Source organism: Trachypithecus francoisi, unplaced genomic scaffold (genome assembly GCF_009764315.1).
Source record: "Trachypithecus francoisi isolate TF-2019V2 unplaced genomic scaffold, Tfra_2.0 Lachesis_group5, whole genome shotgun sequence".
Lineage (NCBI taxonomy): Eukaryota > Metazoa > Chordata > Mammalia > Primates > Cercopithecidae > Trachypithecus > Trachypithecus francoisi.
Window position 1 is genome coordinate 102400167 of NW_022681470.1, and position 15793 is coordinate 102415959.

At 45.9% G+C, this 15793-nt stretch overlaps 1 pseudogene; it reads right to left on the reverse strand.

The window, feature by feature from the left end:
• Nucleotides 1-2819: 2819 nt before the first annotated feature.
• On the reverse strand, nucleotides 2820-14747 carry LOC117074253 (annotated as a pseudogene).
• Nucleotides 14748-15793: the final 1046 nt, after the last annotated feature.

A 15793-nucleotide genomic window follows, 5' to 3' on the forward strand; every position in this document is an offset into this window, starting at 1 on the left:
AGATTTGCTGCTGACACCTTGCCACTCGCTTTTTAAGATACAAAATATTACACATACAGTTCGAACACCAGCCCACATATCCCTTTCCTGGAACTGGTCTTCACACTGCTTTTTCAAATTTAGAGTTAGTCAATAATATTTAGAAATGAAAAGATTTCACATAAGAGTTGCCCTTCGGCCACTTTTCTGCAAGATCTCTCTGGGCCATTGTGGGCTCCCCACCCCATCCCTGGCCTGGGAGCCTGCCTGTTGGGTCCATGGCTGAGTCTGGCACCTGAGCTCCTCATCTGCCCTCTTTACACGTTTTCCAGAAGGCGGGTGGGCATCCTCATGTCCCTCGTCCTCCTCTTCACCACTGCCTGAGCTGTGCCCCCTGCCTGGGACTAGGAATCCAAGGCCTCCTTCAAGCCCCACTGGCTCCTGTGGCTTTTCCCAGTGGCTTCAGCTCAGCTCCATTCTCTGTACTCATACACACCTAGCCCTTAAGCCAGTGGTTGAGCACCTGCCTGTGTTTTCATTCATTCTTTTGCCAGGTACCCTGCAGAGCCACTCAGGTGGAGAAAAGACAACTAAAAGTCCCTGCTGGGTCAGCTTTTCTTCCTTGTTCTTCCCTCCGAGACTTTGCTGCCCTGTGTGGTGAGTCTCACGAGATGCAGCGGAGCTTGGTGCAGGAGCTCTGTAGGCCTCACACCCTCAGGTACAAGAGGGGATGGCACATTTTGTTGGTCACAACACAATATGACCTTTTTGCTTGTTCAGTTGAGAATCCTGGCCCATCTGATTCCCTCGTCTCTTTCTTTGAGTAACCCTCACTGCCCATTGAAAATACGTCCTTTTCTTTACCTTCCCTGTGAAAATTGCCCTGGTGGTTTTATAGGTGTGGGGTTTCGCTAGGCTGAAAAATCAGGGGGAAGGGCTCTTTCCTCAGATTCCACCACTCTCCTTTTTTTCCCACTCTATTTGGCATTAACATATGGATGGTGTGGATGCCTTTCAAGAGCTGGACAGATGCTGGCTCTTGCACTTTGTGCAGCGGCTGGGGAAGGATGGGTGTTCCATTTTCCATGTTACCCCACTGCCTGAGGCCACTCCCTCCAATGCTAGTGCTGATCATCTGTCTCTTGTGGCTTTGATGGTGGTGGAAACCTGCTCATCTGGGGCAGAATATGGTTTCCCTTTCTCTACAGATGAACACTGAAACTAATTCCTTTGTGGTAATCAAATTCAACTGATTAATGATCTGTAAATTTCCTGTGTAAGAAACAAGTCATCTTGACGTTGGGTATTACTCTAATCATGCTGTGATATACGCAGGTCGAGAGGGAGACAGCTTCCCTCCCCACACTGTGGACCCACAGCAACCTCCTCACCTGCTTCAGTTCAACTCTGTCCCTGATGCCCCTGACAGTGTTTCTTTTGACTGTGTTTTTGTTGGTTGCTTAATAACTATGTTATTGAAATTCTCAAACTTGTCTTGATTGGCCTCCTCTCTTCAGGGAAATTGAGACAAATGAGAGGACCAGCGATTAAAGGGGAGATAGAGAGAAGAAAGTGGCTAAGGAGACGGAAGAATGAAGGAAGAACAGACGTAATTTAAAATGAAAAAGAAAAGAGAGAGAGAGACCATTACATTTGGAGATGTAGGGTAGAGACTTCTGCTTTGGGGCTGAATAGAAGGTATATTTTGGGGAAGTTCACACTTGTTTTCTTTACTTGCCCAGGACAACATGGTGTGGCTTCATTGTGTGATTTGAAAGGGTGAAATGCAGGGTTATGAATAATCAGAATGATCAACACACACATAGCCAGGTGTGTTCTACAGCCCTTCAAGGAAATTGGCACTGAAGGTGGAGGCTGGATGCACTTTTGCTTCTCTCTCCTGTGCTCAGGGCCATTTGCTAAGGCATGCAAACCCTTCCAGATGCTCCTCAAGGATTCTTCTGGGTTCTAGAGAGTCCCCTGCAAGGGACTGGGCAAGAAGGAGGTAACACAAGGTAGCCGGGGCCCTCCCATAAATCGGCAGCCCATGCTTCAGTGCTTCGCTGTACCACCGACAAGAATTCAGGCTGTGTAATTGGGTGGAAAGATAAGGACTTTCAAGGCCAACTCCCTCATAGCAGGCCTAGTCGCTAATCAGTGTGACTGTGCACAAGTTTCCTTGCTGATAAAATGGAAATAGTCACTCTACCTCACAGGTTTCTGATGAGTATTAAATGAGATAATATATGTCATATGTAGGTCATGTTGTACATGTGTGAAACATAGTAGAGCTTATTCGTTCAGTCTTCATCCACCCTTCCTGACCCTCACGCTACTCTGCCCACCCCCTAACTGTTGTTTCATACAACTCTTCTCAATGAGAGATGGTGATACCTGGAAATGTAAGAGAAAGGAGAAAAGTATGTATTAACAGTAACCACACCTTTCTCTACTTTAAGCATTAAATCATTTATTACTCTTTTCATTGAACTCTGTGAAGAAAAGGAAATTTAAAAGAAAAGAAATCCCTTCTCATTTAAGAGGGGAATGGAGCTATGGTAGTCAAAAGAGACCCTCAAGTTAAAAGAGATCCCAAATTGTTCAGAAGCAGCCCATGAGATTTGGTCCTCCGGTATACGATTAGGACAGAAAGCTTTTGGTTGGGCCAGTGACTGCACAGGTTTTGATGACACAAGGAAGACAATAAGTTGGGCATTGTGTGAAAGGGAGGCAGCAGAACCCAGTCTTGTGCACTTGTCGCCTTCTGTATGAAGCCAGGAGGGTGGAGCTTGATAACGTCTTCTAGTAATACCCACATGCACATCTTTGTCATCCTTAAATCACTGAGTCTTGGACTTCAGATTCTCCTTGTGCCAGTCTGCAAGGGAACCAACCCATTCCATGGTTTTCTGCTGGGCTTTCTCCCAGCTGTAAAGTGGCTTATATGCCAGATCTCATTGAGCCTTCTTGTAAGAGAAGGTGACCATGCTGTTGGACAATGTAACTGTGTGGCTGTTGAAGGGCGGTTGATAAGTTTAAACTGGCCTGAGAAGGAAGCTCACTATTTCCAACAGGAAGCCAATCCAGCAAACCAGGGATAAAGGAAGGCTCCATCTGGAATCAAGGCAGAGGCTGAATTCTTTGCTCAAGGTATAATTAGGGACATCATAGCTTTAGTGAGGCCTGTCATCTAGGATGTAATAGAACTGTCCTCAGACACTTAGGGCCTTCTTGGGGCCCCACAGGACCCTCAAGGCCAGAATGTGGGCCCAGCCCACATAGACTGGGTTGGTTGTGGAGAACTTTCCAATAGTTGACAGGATTACATTGTTTTTCAGGGCCTTATTTACATTGGCAGTAAGAAATGGGCTTCCTTCCCCATAGATATGCATTGATCTTAAGGCACAAGGGTACAAGGTGCCAGCATTTTTCAGAGTCCGCACATTAGCCGCCAGCACAGCTTTCTCAGCAAGGTTTTTGCTGTATGGATATGGAGCAGGCCATATGTTTTCCAGAGGCTTTTGTTCATGTCAATTCTGGACAATCTTTTTGTAGCAGTTGGGCCAGGCTACCTGTATGCTGCTAGTGTGGATGAAGACTAGCACACTAGCTTGGACACAGGCCTCCAACAGCTGTTGGGTACTTGTCCATGAAGAGCATGCTGTCAATATCAAGAAATATCCCTAAGGGGGGCTAACCACGTGAACAGATCCGTGTGTCTCACTCCCCACTCCCAAGTTCAGTGGTTGTAATAGACTTGAGGTGCATTCTTCAGTGGATCTGACTGAGACTGGGTCATGCTACAGCCATAAGAAAAACACAAAAATGAAAAGAAACTAACATTTGGGTTTTGGAGAGCAAGAATTTCTAGACTTTGGGGATTCGTGGACATGTGTGTGTGTGTGCTTGTGTGTGTCTGTACCATAATTTTGGAAAAGGAACTATATAAAGGGACTTATATAAAGTTATCACTTTATATTTTGCCAAGAAAAGATATTGAAAAATAATAATTTGTCATCAATACCTTTGAAAATAGATCATTTAAAATCTAAAAAATCAGGAGGCTATACTATGAGAATGCAGACAGTCCCAGTCCTTAGGCACAAAGAGGCAGTGGAAGAATTCACATCACACACACACACACATTCACAGTTGTATATAGGCAATATACCTCTTAAATATACATGAAATTGCTGATATTTATTACCTTTTGTTGAGGACTAATAAAACTTTGTCACAAGGACCATCCCTGGAGTCACTGAGCAAACAGTGAGTTATGGGAACATGCTGGAAACCCACACTCTTTTCCTGATTGTGCGTTCCCTGGGAAAGATGCTTCCAATTCTGGCTGTGATTCTGTTTACCTGGTAATGCATAGTGGGGGTGATAAACTTTCCTTTAAACCCTGCACTGGCATTTCCTGTGGAGTCTGGTGGAGGACTGGGGAGAGAGTGTGCCCTCTGCTTGTAACATCTGCACTGGGAGGACCTGGCAGCCTCCACTGAGCTGTGTGGAAGCGAAACTCATGCAGGTATCTGGAGTGCCTTCCCTTGAAGAAGGAAGAAATTTCCTAGGCAAAAGATTATTATTATTATTATTTTAATTCTTGGTCTGTGGAATTTGGGTTTCTGGAGAGACAGCCTTATGTTCTCAAAAATTAATCTGGTGGCAGAGAAAATTTATAGTTAGTTTACCTTCAAGGGGAAATTGACCAATATTGTGAAGTATGTTCTAAGCCTGGGAGTGATCATGATTTGAGGAAACAGATGCCTCTAACACTTCCTTGTCATTTCACATCCCCTGTTGTTAGGAGCTGTGGAGAGTAAGAATTAAAATGAAAAACTGGTTACTCTTAGCACCCTCCTTGTACTGTAGGGGTACTTAGAGGTATGGCTAACCAGAAACTGGAAAGGTTTTTTTTTTTTCTTTTTCTTTCTTTCTTTCTTTTTTTTTTAGATGGTGCTGGAGACCCAAAAGCAACCAGTTTTATTAGAAAATGCATCAGAGTAGATTGAATTTGGAGGGCCAGGCCAGCAGTTGTGTGCTATGGTGCTTAAGAGACTGGGCTCTGGGAATCAGCAGGTGAGACTGCATGGAAAGATTCCTTAAGGAAATGTGTCTGAATTTAAAGTAGGTTGGTAAGACACAATTTGGAAAGACCACTAAGCATTTAAGGAATGAGGACTGAATGAGGGTGCATTCTGAGCACCTTACTGAAAACAGCTCGGTAATAGTAGCCCCTGTGGTGACCTGAAGAGATCGTATTCTGGATACTGGGAGACTCTTATTGTTAAGAAAATATTGTGAGAAAGCATGTACTGGATAATTCTGTTCTGATAGACCTCTGTGAACCAGCTTTGCTAGTTCTCTCGAGAGAATTTCTTTGATGTGGTCAGGACAGCTCTGTATGTTCTTGATATGGAAGTGCTTGGAAGGGAAGAGCATGATCCCTTTAAATGATATGGAAGGGGAGAAGGGAAGTGCTGGGTAGAAGAGGGTGTGGTTCCTGGCTAGGGCTCCACCCCCACAGACCTAGGTGAGGTCTTGCATTTGCATTTCCCAAATGTTGCATTTCCCAAGACGGCCGTGGCCTGCTATGCCTCCATTCTGTGCCTATAAAACCCCCTAAGACCCTAGCAATCACACCCACAAGCTACTGGATGTCAAGAGCAGCAGATCAGTGGAAGAAGACAGAAGGGGCTAGATGTGGAATGGAGCACATCAGTGGAGGAACACACAGGCAGCTGGATGTCGAGAGGAATGCACCAACTGGCAGAACAATGCAAAGTTTGGCCTGTGTGGTTGGAGACGAGTTGAGACATTGAGTGGCCAACTTCTGGGGAAAACTAGCCCCTTCCGGATTTCCCCATCTGTTGAGAGCTATCTCCACTCAATAAAACCTTGCACTCATTTTCCAAGCCCAGGTGTGATCTGAGTCTTCTGGTACACCAAGGCAAGGACCTGGTATACAGAGAGTCCTCTGTCTTTGTGACAAGATAGAGGGTCTAACTGAGCTTGTTAACATAAGCTGCCTATAGACAGCAAAACTAAATGAGCACCCTGTAACACATGCCCAGTGGGACTTCAGGAGCTGTAAACATTCACCCCTAGTCACTGCCATGGGACTGGAGCCCCACAGCCTTCCCATCTGCATGCTCCCCTAGAGGTTTGAACAGTGGGGCACTGAAGAAGCAAGCACACTCCATCCCATGCCGTGCAAGGGGTACAAGAGAATTTTTTCCATTTCTACTGGGGGCTCATCCAGGCTCTCAGGAAGATGAGTGTGAGCAAATGCAAACCTCTATGGTCTACCTTTCTTCCAAAACACTGCCACCTCTTTCTCTTTCCTGCGGGTAAGATGCTCTGTTACTTTTTTCTCTTTTTCTCTCTCCCACAGTTTGAAATCTCTTATCTCTTTCTTTATAATGTTAAGAGTTTTGCTACAGGCTATGGCAATGTTACTAAATGTAATGAGCTTTAGGCTCAGACGCCTAAGGTGCAAATCAGACCAATTGTTCCTAAAGGTGTCATGTATGCCTCCATGATGACAGCTACAGGCATGCATGGCTTAGGGCACCTTCTGTTACCCTTTCCCCTCCCAGTTCAGGAAACTGGGCATGCCCACAGCAGGCAAAGGCTGAGCCTAACAGCGACAAGTTGGGGCGGGAGAAAACCAGAGGTAGCTGGGGCCCCCACAGGGCCAAGGAATGGGCACACTTCTCACTTGCTGTGCCAATGGGACCTTTCCTCCCCTGGCCAAGGAATTTAACCTGGTCTGAACCAGGGGAAAGTGATAAGGATTAAAGGGGCCCACTTGCACTAAGCAAAGCTTTCTTCCCCTAGCATCCTCCACTTTTTTGCCCCTTTAACTGCTTTTCTCTTTTTTCCTTTTGTAGGTGAGCTCCTCCCCCCTCCGACTCTGTTTCTGATAGAAAAGTTAATGGAGGGGTGACCCCTGCTGGCTGAAAACTGCAAATTCAGCATGGCTCATGGATACAAAGAGCCTCTGAAATGCCTTTTCAGTCCCAAACTCAATTCCAAGCTTCATGCTTAGACCCCAGAAAGAAAAAACAGGTCTGAGGGATCCAAAGCCAGTCAACAGGTACAGTGTAAATGGGCAGGACCAATTCCTGCTGAATGAACCCCACCCCACAGAAGGAGGCCATGCTTCATGGCATAAACAGATCCAGGGAACTCAAAGTTTGCCAACAGCAGGGAGGAATGGATGCATAGGCAAGGGCAGATAATTCCTACTCTCTAGGCTTTCCCTGCCTTATGAGGACATAGCACATTGGTATCTATGGCTGGCACCTGCCAAGATCACCGAGCCTCAGGGATAAGAGGTGGAAAGTGAAGGGAGGACACTCGCTTTCTCTCTCCATCACACCCCGAGTATTTTCTGAAAGAAGAAAGGAAATGATAGATGCCTCTATTCCCTGTCTTTCAGAATGGGTAACCAGTTCCCTACAGCACCCCTGGCTTATATTCCTCTGGAGTGTATTGTAAACCATTGGGACTGCTTTGACCCTCAGAATCTGGAGAAAAAAAATGTCTCATATCCCTCTGCACAAAGGTTTGGCCAAATTATGATTTATATGAAGGACCGACTTGACCTCAGGAAGGGACCATTTATTTTATACCATCTGGCAGGTGAAACTTTTCTGTAGATGCGAGGACAGATGGTCTGAGGCTCCATATGAGCAGGCCTTCTATGCCTTGCAAGGTGATCCAGACCTTTGCTGACAATGTAGGATTGATCCAGCCTTCCTGTTTGCTATTGCAGGAAAGGCTGCAAGGGGAAGCCCACAGAGTTAAAGATAAGAATCCCAGAACCACTCCCACCAGAAAAGCCAGATCCCTTCAGCCCTGCTCCTCTGTGTTCACCCTGACCTCACTATCCAGCTTCAGCCACTCAGCCCCTCCTAGAAATCCTCACCCTAAATAGCCCCAGTCTCACTCTTGCCCCTCCAACAGATGCCCAGTGAATTTGGGCTCAGTAAGTTCCAGGTCTCCTTCTCCCACAGGACTTAAAGCAAATTAAGGGGATATTGGGAAGCTTTCAGATGACCCTGATAGATACATAGAGGCTTTCTAGGATTTCACCCAAATATTTGAACTCTCCTGGAGAGATCTTATGTTACTTTTGAATCAGACCCTGACAGATACTGAGAAACAGGCCACTGTGCAAGCAGCAGAGAGATTTGGGGATGAGCTTTGTATCACATATAGTGTCAGGGAAAGGGGTGAATATTACCCAACTGAAAGAGAAGCAGCACCAGTGACTAACCCTACATGGGATCATAATGATGAGATGGAAGACTGGAAAATGAGACACTTTCAGGTGTGCATAATGGAAGGTTTATGTAGAACTAAGACTAAGCCTGTCAATTATACCAAGTTGTCCATGACTGACCAAGGATTTGATGAAAATCCCACTGGAAAGGCTAAGTGAGGTCTTAGTAATGCATACCTCTCTATCTCCTGCTTCAGTCGAGAGACATCTAATCCTAAACGATAAATTTATTACTCAGGCAGCTCCTGACATCCGGAGGAAGTTGCAGAAACAGGCCCTGGGACCAGATAGTACATTAGAGGAGCTCCTGAAAGTGGCCATCTCGGTCTTTCATAATAGAGACAGAAAGGTCCAGGAAAGAGAGAGGAGATACAGGAAAAAAAACCAAAACCTTTAATGGTCTTGGCGCAAGCCCACAAACCCCAGAATTCGCGGGGTGCACCTGTTAACTGCTGAAGATATACCAAGAACAGTTATGTCTCTTCTAAAGTTTAACCAGTCCAGGGTGAAACAGATCAGGGTACAATGTTGTTAGTACATTTTACATTTTGTCTCTGTAATCTTTGGCACTAAATTCTTTCCTTGTGTAATACACATGTTTAACCCATGCATGCTTAACCTTATAAAACTTGTTTTTTCTCCCTAGGAACCATCAAATCCCAAACAGTAAGGCAACTGGAGCCTCAGAGGATGGCTCCCCTTTGCTAGGAACCCTTAGATAGACCCCTGGAAAGAATCTGACTGCTGTTTCCCCAAAACAACACCCGCTGTCAGCAGGAGGCAGCTAACACTGGTAATTGTCCATATTCTAATGGCAGTTAGATGTACCTCTTCAGAGGGGGGATATGATACGGAAGTGCCATAAAGGGAAAAGCATGGTCCCTTTAAATGATATGGACTGGGGAAAAAGACGTGCTGGGTAGGAGGGAAAGGGAGAGGGGAGTGGTCTGTGGCTAAGGCTCCGCCCCCACAGACCTATGGGAGGACAGGCATTTTCTGCCCAAATATTGCATTTCCCAAGGCCACCCTGGTCTGCCACACCCCCATCCTGTGCCTGTTAAAAAGCCCCAAGATTCTAGTAGGCACACGCAAGCTGCTGGATGTCAAGAGGAGCAGATTAGGGAAAGAAGACAGAAGCAGCTAGATGTCGAGGGAAGCACATCAGTGAAGGAACACAGGGCAGCTGGACGTCGAGAGGAATGCACTGACCAGGAGAAGGATGCAGAGTTTGGCCAAGCAGTTAGAGAAGAGTCAGGCCATTGAGCAGCAGACTCCAGGGGAAAACCATTCTTTTCTGGCTTCCCCCATTGGCTGAGAGCTATCTCCACTCAACAAAAACTTGCACTCATTCTCCAAGTTCACGTGTGATTACATTTTTCTGGTATACTAAGAGAAGAACCCAGGATATAGAAAGCCCTCTGTCCTTGTGACAAGGTAGAAGGTCTGAGGTCTAACTGAGCTGGTTAACACAAGCTGCCTATAGACGGCAAAACTAAAAGAGCAAAACTAAAGGAGTACCATGTAACACATGCCCACTGGGGCTTCGGGAGCTGTAAACATTCACCCCAGACACTGCTTTGGAGTTGGAGCTCCCCAGCCTGCTCATCTCTATGCTCCCCTAGAGGTCTGAGCGGGGACACTGAAGGAGCGAGCCACACCCCCATCACACACACTGTGAGGGGGACAAGGGATTTTTCCCATTTCATTATCATCAGCCCACAAGCAAGGTTTAAAATGATGACTATGGTGGCACCTGGCAGGTTTGATTCTGGCCCACAGAGGCAAGGCAAGGGGTGGCTGGATATCAAGAGTCTGAAGTCAGAGTTTAGTTGACTTTTAATTGGAGCCGCAGTGGAAAGAGCGTCCACAGGCCTTGGAGTCACACAGGAGTGAGTTTAAAGTCTAACTCTCCTACCTACTTACTTACCTGGGAGGCCTTGGACTAGTTACTTGCCATCTCTCAGCCCTAGTCTTCTCATGTAAAAAACTGAAGGTAGCAACTTTGAACTCCCCCAGTTGGTAGTGATCAGCAGAGATACTTGGCCCAGTGCACGGCAGGTGTTCAGTGGAGGGGCTTCTCTTCCTTCATTGTTTATCTTTCTCATCCTTGTTTGCCCCACCTTGCTCCATCTCCTCCTCAGGCTACTGTACCTTTCACGTTGAAGTTCATGATAGACTCTCTGTGAGTGACACCGAAGATGTCAATGACAGAGGCAGTGTGGATGACGACCGAGATGTCCTGGCAGGCTCTCTTCAGGCATGACTCATCCAGAATATCTCCTTCTAGCATTGTCAGCTTGGTCTTGTTCCAAAGCTCTGCAAGAACACAGGTCAGGTCCTTGGAAGGGTTTCCGAATCTGGCTTCAAAGTTTCCTGATAAAGGTGATGTTACATAGGTGTTCGAGGATGGTTAGAGTCGGGTTGTTAGAGTGGAGGGTGTATGTTCCATGGAGGAACAAGTAAACAAAGGCACAGAAGTCAGCATGTTTAGCAATTTTTTGGGAAAGAGCAAACGTCTGTTTCTATCCCATCTAATTTCAGGAAAGTAATCTAAGCAATGAGCTGCCAGCTGTGCCTGGAATATAAGCGTCGCTAGGATCACGGGAGACTCACCAAAATTTTTAAGGAGAGTAGGGTGATTGTGGAGAGTTGGGTTTAAGAGGGAAAAGTTTGCATTTAATTCTGTAGGTAATGCAGAATCATGATTTTTGGTCTCCAGCACCACGTCAAAGAAAACCCCTTATTTATATTTGGAATAAGTAGAGAAACAGGCCAGGAGTGGTGGCTCACCCCTGTAATTACAGCAATTTGGGAGACTGAGGCAGGTGGATTGCTTGCATCCAGGAGGTCAAGACCAGCCTGGACAACCTGGTGAAACCCCATCTCTACTAAAAATACAAAAATTAGCCAGACTTAGTGGTGAGTGCCTATATTCCCAGCTAATAAGAAGCCTGGGGTAGGAGGATGGATGGAGCCCAGGAGGTGAAGGTGGCAGTGAGCAGAGATCATGCCTCTGGACTCCAGCCTGGGTGGCACAGTAAAATCCTGTTTCAAAAAGAAAAAGAAAAACAGAAGCAGAATTGTGGTGTAGGAAGTTAACCTTGCCTCAAGCATATAAAACGGACTGGTATAGGGGATATGAGAAAGCCAGGTGATCAAGAGATTAATCAGAATGTGCCAAAGTTTAGATGAGGGCTGGAAGCAGGGTCCAGCAGTGGAAGCAGAGGAGGGGAGAGATACACCAGGTAGGAATTTCAGACCTTATCTTGACAGTCCTGGTACCTGTTAGAGCTGGGCTGAGAGGAAAAGGAGAAGATAATGTTACCCCCACAGTTTCCTGCTTGGGCAACTGGGAAGAGAGTGGAGCCATTATTAGGGAATTGCAGAAGAGTTTAAATAATGAATTCTATTGAAAATTCTGATCGGATATTATCAAAAGCAAGTAACAATGCTGAAAATGAGTTAGTCACCAATGGACTAACATCTGGCTGTGTAGCCCAGGGCAGCAGTTATGACATTAATGTCTTCAGGCTCCTCTGAAATCCACAGGTAGTGATGCTGCCAGTAAAGTTGTCACCTGGAATTAGCCCACAAAATGAACACCATGCTACATGGAGCTCAGATAAATACTCTACTCTCATTTGTGCTTTATAATCTGCTTACGGCTCACAGCTTGCTTCTTTCCTTTTACTGCTATCTCATGAGGTAGCCATTCTGCGTCCCATATTATTGGTGAGGAAACTGAGGCTCAGGTTAAGGGACAGATTAAAAGTCATGTTTCTAGTGAAGGCTGAAAATTGCCCACCCCATCTCCAAGTCTTGTACCCTGTACACCAGGTACAGGACTAGTTGTTTGAATCAACTTTTCTGAGAAAGAGTAAGAATAAGTCAGTTTAACTGAAATTGGCAACAAAGGCCAAAGAACAGTGAGAGTAAAATTCAGAGGGAAAAATTCAAGGCTGGAGAAATTCCTTTCTGGGGTACAGGTGGGACCATTTACTCTCCTGATGCCTCTGCCTTGTTTTGTCTACTCCCAGCCCCTTTCCACTGTCAGGCAACTCCAAGGAGGTGCTGTAATGGGGGAGGCAGGGAAGAGGTTGCTGGGGAGGACGTGGGTGACAGCCTGAGAGTTGAATTTTCTCTGGTTATATTTCCACCTCTGCACTTCCTGCTGCCTTCCTCTGCTTCCCATTTGCTGCCGACTTCAGACAGACTGGCTCAAAGGAATTGCCATTTCAAAGCTGAAGAAGTCTAAAGCCAAGAGAAAATCACTCTTCCCCAAAGAGTTCACAGGGAACTAGAGAGACCAGGAAAGGGAACTTTGTGGATGAAGCCATAGCTCCCTCGTTCCCCAAGCTGCTAGACGAACTACTGCTTAAGAGCACAGATGCTGCACTAGACTACATGGGTTCAAATCCAACTTTGCCATATTCTAACTGCGGGACATTGGACAAGTGCATTAACCTCTCTCTGACTGTTTCCTCATCTGTAAGAAAGGAGGATAATAATATTAACAATCTCATAGGGCTGTCATGAGAAGCAAATGAGTGGGCACATGCAAACCATGTGGAACAGTGCCTGGCACTGAAAAAACATCAAAAGCATTCTCTGTTTTTATCTTCATACAGTCTTCTGCCCATCCATTATATCCCCTGCATTTTCACCACAGGGAATTTTTCCTCTAGGCTGAGCATTGCTTTATCTTTGTATTAACTGTTAGAGTACAAATACTGGTGAGACATAAGGATTACAATCATTTAAAATTGGTCAAGTGTTAATATTTGTTTATCAAAGACACCATTAGAACAGAGGGTGAAGGAAATCAGAAGAGGTCAGAGAAGAGTGAAAGAACAGTAGAGTGCTGGGTGTGGTCCCTGAATGCTGTCAAGGGGGGACTTTTCTGTGGGCAGGGCATGACCTTCTGCACAGTCAGAGCCCACATGTAGACACACAGTCCTCCCAATTCTGTGGGATGGGGAGGAGGACAGGGAATTGGGCACAGAGGGAGGCAAAGGGAGAGACTGAAGACCCACTTTGTCAAGCATCAGCCCCAGGGCCAAGTGAAGCCTCTGGATGAAGCTTTGGTCTGAGCTCTGCTACACATTCATCAGATGACCTTGGCAAGTCGCTTTATGTTTCTGGACCTTGATGATGCATTCATTGTCCACTTAGATGTCACCCCTTTTCTACCTTCCTCATAGCGTTATTTGCACAAGGAGTTGCTACAACAAATTCTGCAGCTTTTTTTTTCGGAGGGGGGTGGTATTGAGCAACAGAGACAAATGGTTTTAAAAAAGCCATATATAGAAATGAAAATGAGGCATGTCTGGCGTCATATTGCCTCTTACTCTGTCTCTGCTCTGTGCTGTGCACCTGTGCACACTCTCTCCCTCTCACTGATGCTCTCTCTCTCACTCTTTCTCATTCATTCTCTGTCTTTCTCATTTTCTCTCTCTGATTTTTCTCTCTCCTTCATTTTCTCTCTCTTTCTCACTCTCTGATACATACACACAGGCACACATGCACACACACACATGCTTAAACACTCATCTTTACCTTCGCTTCCTTTTATTTCACCTCCACTAAAGATGCTGAGGATGCTACAAAACAAAACAAAGCTCAGGGCGGTCTAGAAGGGCAGGGACCCACTTGTGAGGTCTCCAGGTACATGCTGTCCTTTATGAATGTTGTAAAGCAATTGCCAAGACAAAAAGGTTCAGAGCATAAAAGAGTCGTAGACAAGAAAGACAATGGATGTGGGATTTTCTAGATGAAAAGAAAAGGGGCTGGGCGCGGTGGCTCAAGCCTGTAATCCCAGCACTTTGGGAGGCCGAGACGGGCGGATCACGAGGTCAGGAGATCAAGACCATCCTGGCTAACACGGTGAAACCCCGTCTCTACTAAAAAAATACAAAAAACTAGCCGGGCGAGGTGGCGGGCGCCTGTAGTCCCAGCTACTCGGGAGGCTGAGGCAGGAGAATGGCCTAAACCCGGGAGGCGGAGCTTGCAGCGAGCTGAGATCCGGCCACTGCACTCCAGCCTGGGCGACAGAGAGAGACTCCGTCTTAAAAAAAAAAGGGACCTGGAGGCTGAGGTGGCTGCTTCTCAAGTTCCGGGTCAGGGCCGGAATCCAGTCTCTGGACAGCCTGTCCAGTATCTTTCACACTATGCCATTTTATACTATTTAATTTTCTTTTTCTGATGACTTTGGATGTGGGATTGGCTTAGATTTGGCTACAACTTTCCACAACTTGCCAGAAAAGCTCCACCTTCCCACACCCATGCAGGGTTTAAAATGGAGCCACACACCCATGACTCAAGTTTACTTACTAGAAAATTCTTCCCTTAGTCCTGGTCTGAAGGCCTTGTCCAAGACCCTGATCTCCTTCAGCTCCTTCTCCTCCACCAAGAGGCGGACGATCCTCTGACCCAGAAACCCTCCTGCTCCTGTCACAAGGCAGCTCCAGCCCGTCATGGCCAATCCAAGATTGCAGGAAACCCTTACCAGGAAACAGAAGATGCTGGAGAGCAGATCTGATTCTAGGGTGACCACGGAGAGGACTAAAAACAGAGGTAAAATGGTTATAGACTTGCACAGATGCCTTGTTTTCCTCCACCCAATTTTTCGCAAAAATTCCATGTCCCCACCACTGCCAAGAGTAGCTGAAAGAAAATGAAAAAACTCTAACCATTAGTTAAATGGTTAAAAAGCTGGACAGAAGAGTTGGGGTGCTGGTCACTTCATCCCCTAAAGCAGCCCTGGGGCTTTATGCTCTGTGGCTCCTGGCTCACCCCTTATCACTCTGAACTGCCACATACTCATTGCTCCCACCTCCTCAAGCATTCTTTTTCTCAGAAGAATAGTGACCTTTAGGTTACATCTCTAATTCTTCCCAGGAACAGGAAGAGAAATCCAATCCTAAGGTTACTCTTCAAAAGGAGTAAGTGGTAAAGTGTGTGATAAAGAGTCTGTGGAAAAGACTGTGGTAAAGAGTCTGAGGCTTAGCCTTAACAGGACCCTGGTCGGTTGATACCAGCTGTCTGGGATCTGCAATCTGTGAAGTTAAACTAGACTGGGAGAAATCTCCAAGTGCGATGTGAACTTTGCCTTTGTGCAGTAAATATATTTGGAGGGAAATCCATATGAGCCCATTATTTCCTGCCTGAGTGGCATTTGAAATGTTGCTGCTGTCTTGCAAAGTTTAGAAATTTGCAATGGTGACATCTCCAATCACTTAGTTTTATGTGAGGTGACTTTCTTTCCTACTGAATACATCCAAAACCTCAATTGCCATTTTCCCTGAAGAGCTCTGGGTTGCTAGATGAAGAACATCATTGAAGGAAAGCTATCTATTGGTAACTGCTTAATAATATGGCCTGTACCACAAGAGTGGAGATTTGTAGTTGTTTGCCCCAATGACTCTTGTCATAGATGTTTGAACGTATCCCATATTTTTGACTGCAAAACCGTTTTCAGCAAATTCCTGAACTGAACATGCTGTGAGTGCTGCTGAAGCCTAT